Source organism: Lactuca saligna, chromosome 1, assembly GCF_052625555.1.
Source record: "Lactuca saligna cultivar CGN05327 chromosome 1, ASM5262555v1, whole genome shotgun sequence".
NCBI classification, from domain to species: domain Eukaryota; kingdom Viridiplantae; phylum Streptophyta; class Magnoliopsida; order Asterales; family Asteraceae; genus Lactuca; species Lactuca saligna.
The window spans coordinates 22,034,953-22,045,832 of NC_136417.1; the positions used below are offsets into that span (position 1 = coordinate 22,034,953).

General features: G+C 37.4%; 1 pseudogene; it reads left to right on the forward strand.

Annotated features, from left to right (window-relative positions):
• Window positions 1-906: 906 nt before the first annotated feature.
• LOC145003397 (very-long-chain 3-oxoacyl-CoA reductase-like protein At1g24470) lies at window positions 907-10,312 on the forward strand (annotated as a pseudogene).
• Window positions 10,313-10,880: the final 568 nt, after the last annotated feature.

Sequence of the window (10,880 nt, forward strand, 5' to 3'; positions counted from 1 at the left end):
TAGAAGTAGAGATAGGCGTATGGCTAATAGTAGAGATAGCTTGATAGCTAAGATGGTATGTTATATGCGGTAGAGGTAGCTTATATGGCTGATATGATGTGTGTTATGTGGCTTATGTGTGTGGGTACGCTCTGGAGAACTCACAAAGCTTTCCGCTTACCGTTTGTGGAATTTGTTTCAGGAACATTTGACCCCAAGGGCAAGGATGCGACATGATGGCGCGGCGTGCACTCTATCTCTATTCCACTGATATGTTTTGGGGGGGGGGGGCACTCTAATGTTTTTAATTAAAGTTGTAATGAATGTGGATTTGAAAACAATTATGTTGGAATTTCACGATTTAAGCAAATGTGCTTGACTAATGAAAAATGAAAATTTTCGTTGTAAAATCTGGTTCGTTACAGATATCATGAGAACTCTTGGTCTAGGCTCTCTTGCTCATTCCTTTTTTTGGTTATGGTTTTAGAGTAGGATCATCTGTTCAGGTGGCTATCTCACCTTTGGTTAATTAGGGTTACACGTTTTATGGAGGTTAGCTGGTAGCAGGAATATATGTTGTGAGAGGACTAGTAGGTGGTAGGGAGCTTTATGACTGTTGTTTGCATGTATTATGTACCTACTTGATTCTGATTTTTTATATGTCGACATGTTGTGCTTGGTTTGGGTTGAGGTGATCCTGCTTTGTGTTGTAGGCCAAGATACCCGATACGAGCCGGCTGTAAGCCTTAGGCTTGAAGGCTCAAGAGGAGCCATTGGGTTGGGGCTTTCCGTGAAACAGAATCATGTCGCCAAAGAAAAACGATCAACCCATCAACCAAGCACCAACCCTCCAGATTGATGCAGCTACCTTTCAAGCTGCAGTCTTGGCTGCCGTGTCAGCTATTCTGACCCACCTTCACGCTAACGATGCGAATCTTAGCGGAGCTGTTAACAACAATGCCAATCCAGGTGACAATCCAGTACCTCGACGAGCAACAAATTACCACGATACCCCGATGTGACAACCCGAAATTTCCATTCTGAACAAACCATATCAAGCCAATAGAAGTAGAACAATTACAGTGAAAACTTATATTTCGAGTATAAGTTTGGCAGTTTTTGGGATATTACACTTAAGGAGATATTAGGAGAGTGGATGCACTAGGGTTTTGTGCAACACCGTTATCCCAATACTCTAAGACATTAGAGTTCGTTCCAGGGATAAAAATATTTTCTGCCAAAATTATTTCAGGACTATAAATAGATTTCGAACTAAATTCATTCATTATTCCCATTTCCAACTAGAGAAAAGCCGTTTTCTCTCTCACGGATCTTCGGGTTTTCATCCCAAATCGTGAGTACACTTCTCTAGTTTTGTAATAATGCTTGTTTTATGCCTATTAACATAGATTGTAGGTCAAATAAATGAGATCTGGGAGTTTACCGCCCAAGAACGTTCTTGGGGAGTAAACTCCAAAATGAAGCTTAAAGGCCATCTAGCCCCATTTCCTTGTTAGGCAACTAGTTTAGGATAATATGTATGATCATTTGAAGCTAGAAAACAACCAAGAACACCCCTTAAATGGAGTTTACGGCCAAGGAAATGCTCTTGGGCCGTAAACACCAAATAAGGGCACCAAAGTGTGCCTAAGGTCCTCCATAGCCTTAAACAAATGCCTAGAAAATATTCTACTTGTTCCAGGGACATGAAATCAACCTAGAATCACCCAAGTTTGGGAGTTCACGGCGCAAGAATATCTTAGGCCGTAAACTCCCTTGAACATGCCAAAAATGCTTTGAAACACCTCCTAAAGCTTAGACTTCAATTAGGACAAGTACCCTAAAGTGTTTAAAGCCAAGAAAACATAAGGAATCACATGGAAAAAGGAGTTTACGGCCAAGATAAACTCTTGGGCTGTAAACACCTATAAAGGGGTCAAATGACACCCTAACTCCTTCCTTATGCCTAGAACCCAACATAGATCATTACCTAGAAATGTTTGAGACTTGAAAAGACCATAAGAACCCTCCCAAGGGAGTTTACGGCCGTAAACTCCAAGGGAATATGGTCTATGGGCCGTAAACTCCCCAAAGGAGTTAAAATGGTACCCAAACACTTGTTATAGCCTTGAAACAATTCACCACTAGAGTTGTAATAATTCTAAGCTCCATTTAGGCACTTGGTTGAGAGTTTACGGCCAGGAGTTTACTCCCCTGGGCCGTAAACTCCAAAGAACATGGTCATTAGACCTTAAACTCCCACAAGGGGCATTGCACTCCTTTGTTGCAACCCATTAGCCTCCTAGCACTTGACCAAAAGTGTTTTCCTCGCGTTTAAATGTTTATACTTGTATAATTAGTGTTATAATCACTAATTATTTATATACATATGTTTTCATATGTAATTAGGATCATTGTGTGTGTCTAAGTCTTCACTTGACACCAAGCACTTGTCCGATCCTTCCGTACGATAACAGTCCGTTCAATTCCAGTCACTTACTGCAGGTGAGTTCATACCCCTTAACTAATGTTTTAAACTATTTTTAAATTTTTAATGGGGGGGGGGGGATACAAGTAGGATTATGCTACTTATTATGTCAATCACATGTGATTAGTAAGTAGAATTATGCTACTTATTACATCAATCACATGTGATTAATGTACAGCATTCAAATGATTTGGCTATTCACTAGCCGTTTTACCAAACAGTTTCCTTCAAATGATTTTTATAAACATTTTATATGTTTTAAACTCCTTATTACACTGTACCTCTTACTCTGTATATCATATTTTAAACTTATTTACAACTGTGTTTCAAACAAATGTTTCTATATACTAAACTGTTTTATCAAATCCATGCCTTCAAACTGTTTTATAGATTGACATCAAGTCGATCATTTCTTAAAATAATATTTATGTTCAAATGTTTTACAAAACTTATTTATTCTTTTACATTATAAATTGTATGCCTTTATATGTATAGTTATATAAGAAGTGTTTAAAAGACTTAGGAAGGCTATCCACCCTATTTCCTTTTCGCGCTTGAGATGTGGTCTGGTGGGATATCGGGTACTCGTCCGAAGGTCCTTTAAATATTAATTATATATCATGTGTACATATATAGTCATAAAAGGTCCTCCCAGTTCATCCCATGCCCTTGGGTAGCAAGGGTATACCTCCATGTCCATACTTACCAGTTAGATTACTAGTAAACTACCATATGGGTAGTTTAGGAAGATACTAGAACCATTACTAGAACGTGATATCATACAATGAGTCAGTTCATTCATGAGTCAATACTTGCTAGATAGAGAGAGAACACATGTTACAGCTAGTACATTTACATGATTACGTTTACATAGATAATATATGACGAATTATCATTACATTTTGTATGTATAGATTATGTTATATAATCCTCATTCTTACCTTTACCTTGTGATACAATCACAAAATCGACGAGATAGATTGGATTTAATATCCTAGTACCAAAGGATACGTTGCGGGATTGACCATTCCTAGAATCTTTGTTAGCTACAGAGGTAAAAGCACATCCACGGATGTCAACGGTTGATACCATTACAGGTATACTTTAAGGGATTAACTATTCCTACACCCAGCTGTTAGCAACAGAGGTAAATATACATCTACGGATGTCTTAAGTTAACACTTTTAGTTACCCTTGTACCATAGTGTAATACTTAGGTTAGTTGTATTATTACCTTTATTTTGTGACTCATTCACATAACCAATGAGGTGAATTATATTTAAGTATCCTAGTACATAACGATACAATTTCTTATTATGATAATAATAGTAACACAGTCGAGTCTTGGTAGAAGGCTACATTGTGAACAGTCGAGTCTTGGTAGAAGGCTACATTGAGAATAGTTAGGTCTTGGTAGAAGACACCCTTATATAATAATAGGAATCATAGGGATTTCTAGGGTTTTATCAAACGTTTAGAGTTGTTTTACAAATATTTTCATACTTATACGAGCTTTCTTTCAAAACAATGTCTAGTCTTTAATTACAAGTTCTACAAATTAAGACACATTAATACTTATGATCTCATCAGCTTCAAAGCTGATACTCGCTTTCAAAATTACTTGTATCCTCAGGTCATCATAGACAGGTACCGATGCAAGGAGAAAGGAAGATGGAGCTTGTTCAAGACTTATCTTTCATTTTGATTTATGCTTTAGTATTTATCAAAATTTGACAGAATACATTTGTATAATAATTATACTATTAATGCAATGGATGATGTTGTTGCTTGTTTACTACTTTACATTGTTGTGATATTATACATGAAGTCCTCCGCCCCAAAACGTTTCCGCCATTCTTGGTTTTGGGGTGTGACAGGTTGAGGCAGTAGGTCAGCAAACCATGGTATTTCGACCCGAATAGACTAAAGGCATGCGAGGTGGTCCAGTCAGGTCGAAGGCCCGAAGAGCGGTAGTTATGTATGCTTATATGTTTATCGTATGGGGTATTTTGGGGGAAACTCACTATGCTTTATGCTTATCCATTTGTTTATTGTTTTAGGTATCATCAGTGTCTTTGGGAAGGCGGAGGCAAGACTGTACACTCATCAACAACATTGAGGATATCACATTTTCTACGATACTCTGATTTTTAATAAATGTAATTTTGAATAAATGGTTTTTCTTACTAATGCACTTATAATGGGAAAGTTTCACCTTGATAAAATGAAAATTTTTGGTTGTGAAAAATGGGATGTAACATATAGAATGTATAAAGCATGGAAAGTAATGAAAAGAATATATTGCTCAAGGCATGATGTCCCTTTAACGGGATATAGATGAATCAATCAGGGTGGTGGTTCCCCGTTACGAGATAGATTGCCTAACATAAATGATGCCTTAGTGGACTTATTTTTGTTCTTTCCAGCTTGGTATAGACTTGGGGATATTGCTTGACCCTAAGTATAAAAATGGCAACGGTTGAACACCGTAATTAGCCCTTAATGATAAAAGAGAATGGAATGTGGAAATATGTCTTTTGAAATGAAATGATATATATGATGTGTATGAAAACAGTTTTCTTTGAAAATGTTTTATGGTCTAAACTATGTTATGTTATGTATGAAATGTTTTTCATGTAATTGATTGAAAATGCTTTAAAGTATGAATGAAATGATTATTTCTTGAAAATGATTGAAATGTTTTATGGTCTAAAACTTACGTAGCTCACGAGACATTTTTGTCTTAAGTGTTTCTTTTTAATGTCATACATTTAAGGTTGTATTCATGGATAAAGATGATAGATGGAATTAGAAGTTATGAGTTGGAGAATGGAGTGAAACTTTGTTAAGTTATTTATTTATTGTATTGATGTAATTATTATTCGTTTGCTATCGTTTTATTGATGCCTAATGGTAGCACCCGATGTTTTAATCATAAATGCTTCTTTGGGACTGATTTTTGTTAAATGTGGGTTAATATTCGTAATGATTTTGTTAAAACCATAGCATTTTAATGTCTCGAAAAAGTTTAAAAAAATTCGGGGTGTTACATTGAGTATGGTCATCTGTCCACCATACATTTCTAGTCCACCATACTTAAGCATAGTGTAACGACCCAAATTTTACGTCCGAAAATTTCATTTTAAAATATTACTTTAGAAAACATTAATAAATAAAAACATTGTTTGATCACACCATAACACATCGTAACCATGTTCTAAAAGGTCAAACCATACATCCCATCAAAATATCAGAGTACAATCCCAGTAAATCTCGTAAATGCAGAAACCGAAGAGTGTGTGTATGACGTGCCGCTACCGCGCCGACTCCTTCCCCTTCGATGCAGAGGTACCTGAAAACAAAATTGTAAACGTAAGCACAAAGCTTAGTGAGTTCCCCCAACGTACCACATACCATACAATCACATAACATACGCACTGCCAGGCTATTCTGGGGTGCCTGACTACCCGGTACGGCCATTCTGGGGTGCCGACCTACCCATACGGCCATTCTGGGGTGCCGTCTTACCCGTGTTAAGCCATTCTGGGGTGCTGACTACCCATCGGTCCTAACAACCGATCCTCGGGGACTGGTCCCCTTCCGCTACCTCTATCGCATAACATAATAGACCAACATACAAGCATACCATCACATACAGTCAGATAATTCTGGGGTGTCTGACTACCCAGCGGTCCTAACAACCAAACTCTACTACTATTGCATATAACGTATCATGATAGCATGCAACATAACAGTTAATAGCAAACCTAGATGATATCACAAAGACAATCATCTATCATACATCTCCTACTGGTGGGCCGGCCGTGTGGCCTTAGACCCACTACTATTGGAAGGTAACTCACCTCAAAGTAGCTGCTGAACTGATCGGGAACTAACTGACTGCTGCTGCTCCGGGAGTCCTCCGGCTGCAATTCCCACAACATACTCAATCAAACACTGCTAACTGTCCTTTAGGTAAAATGACCATTTTACCCCTGGTCTAGCTCTAAGCCAATGCTAGAGTCAACTTTCAGTTGACCCGACTCGCCGAGTGGATCACCACTCGCCGAGTCCCTAGCAAACCATTGTCCTGGGTCCCTGGTTCTACTCGTCGAGTCGGGCTATGACTCGACGAGTTCACCTTCTAACTGTCATTCAACTCCTTCATCCTACTCGCCGAGTTGTATGAACAACTCGTCGAGTTCATCTTCATCCGAAGAACACTTTATGCTAAGACTCGCCGAGTTGTATGAACAACTCACCGAGTCTGTTCTTGATCTATGAAGATTGCCTTGGACTCGCCGAGTCAGGGCATTGACTCGCCAAGTCCTAACATGGGTGAGTTCAGCTCCCAACTCACCGAGTCACCCCCTGTGACTCACGGCTCAACTCGACACATCATGAAGGGACCAAATCGGTGACTCGCGACTAGACTCGCCGAGTCACCTATACGACTCGCCGAGTCGTCGCCATGCATCCACCGAATACACAGATTTACTCGATTTCAGTCCATGCCATTCATAGATCTGGACTTCTAGGACCCAAATCACACGTAAAGTTTCCAACTTTACGTGTGGATATTCACTAATGTGGATTTTAGGGTGCAAAATGCCTCAAAAGGGTAGATCTAGGATGAACAAGCCACATGGGGCCATAAAGCTCACAGATCTGAGCTCCTGGAGCTCAATATTGCCTAGATCTAAAGGTTAATCCACTTATTACGAAACATTAAGCACAAACAAGCTTGAAGAATTGCTCAAGAGTGTCCCAAATGAAATCCTAAGCATAGAAACAAGGGAAAAACGAGATATACCTCAAGGAAAATGTTGAAATGACACAAGGATGACTGATCTCCTTCTCCTCTTCTTGATCTACTCCTCTTTCTCCTCAAAACCTTCAAGAACACACCAAGAACACTTCAACCTCTCAAGGAAATAAGGGAAAACGATGTTGGGGGAGTTCTGGGGGGTGAATGGGGACGAGTTGGGGCGGAATGAGGGTTTAAATAGGGTGCAAACCCTTGAAACTTAGGGTTTCATCCAGCAGCGGTGACTCGCCGAGTCCAGGATATGGACTCGCCGAGTCGCCCACTTAAACGTGTCCTGAGTCTCGTCCCTACTCGGCGAGTCGGACCTTATGACTCGCCGAGTCCAAGGCTAAAATAGGGCAATGCTTAAATAAAATTCACATACCGTAAACCAGGTGCTACACATAGTCTGGTCTACCATACTTAAGAATGACTTGATATGTTCGTTGTACCGATATGTTCAATCATCATCTAATTCTTTTCTCAACAAAATATAAATAAGTTTAAATGGAAAAAAAACTTTACAAGCGTTTTTAAGGTATAAAATATATAAATATGTTTTTCATATATTGTATTTATACGTATTTTTACATATAAATACATTTTTATATGTATAAATATGTATTTAAACTATATTTACATATGGATTTAATTAATGATATCAATAATAACAAATTTAAAAAATAATATATTTATTTGAGTTTTCAATAAAATAATAAAAAATAAAAATCAAAATAAAGGTATTTGCACAAAAGTTTTAATATTTTATATTAGTTTACAAAATAGTTTCAATATTTTGGGCAGTTTACAAAATAGTCTCAAATTAATTTGTTACGGGCTGAACTGGAAAAAAGGTTAGAATAAAACAATTTACCAGTTTTTTTGACTTTTTTTTTTAAAAAAAAAAACCAATAGTTTTGGACTATTCCGTAAACCAGCCAAAAATATTGGGACTTTATAGAGATTTCTCTATATATGGTAAATTGCACAAAAGTCACTAAGGTCTCGTTTGATAGTTTCTATCTGGGAAAGTGTTGTATGAGAAAGTTTTCTGACTGGGAAAGAAACCATGTTGTTTGATTGTACATCTGATTGACTGTGCTGAATTATGAAAAAACGTAATAATTCAATAAAAAATAAATTTTAAAAAAATTATTTAAAAAAATTAATAATCTAATACATAAAGAAAAAGGCGGGGTTTGGTGTATAATTGTCTTTCCAGCCCATTCAGTCAGAAAGATATGATTTTGGGGTTTTTTGGGAAAAACATATCTTACCAGGAAAGACCCCATCTTTTGTGCAAATCAAACAATCTTTCCGGTTCATTCAGTCAAAAAGATCTGTTTGGATCTGGAAAGATGCGTATCAAACGGGGCCTAACTTTTCATTTTTTTGATTTTGACACAATGTTTTTACTGTGACAATTAAATCACTATGTTTTCAATTTGTTACAATTCTGACCGGTTGACTGGTTCGCTTTTGATCATCCAGTTGTCACTAGTGACGTACCATGATGACGTGTAAGAAGCGAAAAAAGTGGCGTAAAAGACACTATATTTTTTTTTGACATTAAGTGTTCAATATTTTACAAGGTTTTAAATGGCGTGAGACGTGACGTGGTGGCAAGGCCAGACCTCAAGATTAACAAGTCATGACGAGTCATGACGTTTTTCAATGCATGATGTAAGGCAACAATTTTGTATTAATTTAAAATTATATTACCACATAAATATAAATTTATATTAAATATAACTAATTTTTAGAAGTGTTAGATCAATAACTAATAACAAAAAGTTAACAAAAATCACAATACTTGTATCTTCGATTAGAAAATACATAACAAAGAGCAAAAAACCGTGTCTCAAACGAAAAAACACGAGACATAACACGCCATAACGTGCCATGGCGCGCCATATCACGACTTACCACACGTCACGCCTAACAATAACGTTATGAGGCTTTTCGTAACGACAAAGTCACGCCTCACGCCATGGCACGCCTTGGCGAGTGCCATGGCATGCCTTTTAGAATACTGATATTTTCCAATTTTGTCACTAATGTTTCGTTTTTTTTCAAATTTGCAACATAAATGAATAAACTTATGAAAAGATGTAAGTGTTCCATTTATCCTATAGTATAATAAAATATATGTACAATAAATTAAAAAATATATAAATGAAATAAACATATGTAAATACATAATTGCTCCAATTTATGTAATTGGTTTTCTTTTAGTTTTCAAACACATTACCACTCTATTTAAATGGGTTGTCATTACTTTTTTCTGACCACCTAAGAACTTTAAAAACTATGATTCATGGGCTACCATTACTGAAGAAGTCGACGACATCGACAAAGTCTTTGCCCTCCAAGTAGCTTAAATGGGTCTTCACCTAATCTTGGTTAGCATAAATCTTTCCAAGCTTAAAGAAGTTCCTGATAGGATTGTATCGATACACCCAACCACTAAGATCAAGATTTTCACTATGGATTTTTCCGGCAAGAATATGTTGGTCGGAGTTAGGGATGTGTTGAATGTGATTTATGGTGAGCAACTCGACGTGGTATTTTAGTGAAGAGAAATTAAATTGTTTCCTACCATTTATGCCTAAAAATATTCATACCCATTAATATTGTGACACGTATCACCATTCTATATTTTTTTAAACTATTTCATTAAGAGTATATTAGAAATATATCAAATCAAATTAAATTGAATGTTGGAATGATAACGCGTGTCATAATATTAGTGGGTAAGAATATTTGTACGCATAAATGATAGGAATCAATTTAATTTCTCTTTGGTGAATAATGTCAGGGTGACTTATTCTGCGGCTAGGTTTTTCATGAGGTTGAATAAGAAGTTTGGATGCATGTGATGAAAGTAATTATGATATGTATGAGTTTGGTAATAAGACTTGTGATTGAAGGAATGGTTGATAGGAAAAAGAAGTGTCATTGTTAATATTGGTTCGGGTGCTGCCATTATTGTACCATTGCATCCTCTCTATGTGATTTATGTTGCCAACAAAGCGTAAGTTCGGGTGCTGCCATTGTTAGGGAGTTGTGGTGATACTTGAGACAAATATGGGTAGGTGTGGAAGGTAGTATGGGCCCGTACTACTAAATGCACAGGACCCATAAGCGTAGCAAGGAAATCACAACCCCTAGGGTTTCTGGGTTTTGGTCTCCCGACATTATGTTATTTATCTATTGGCCTATATATATATATATATATATATATATATATATATATATATATATATATATATATATATTTCAGTATGGTGGTGACGGGACGTGTTGCTTCTGGATCCGGATCAGGATCAGGATCGGGTTCGGGAAACGGAGGGTTGGAGGTGCCGGTAGGGCCTGAGCCCATGGTTTAGATAGGGACCGAGGAGTTGGATGCCAGGATCCGGGAGATCATCTCGACGAGATTGCTGCTGCATTCCGAGCGCAGCTGCCAGAGATGTTTGGTCGATTAAGAACGCGATGGTTGAGTACTTTGATGAGTGATATGCAGCTCTAGCAGAGACAGCTGTCGTTGCAGCCACTTCGGCTGTAACTGCGGCAGGGGTTAGATGAGTAGCCGGAAGAGCTTTC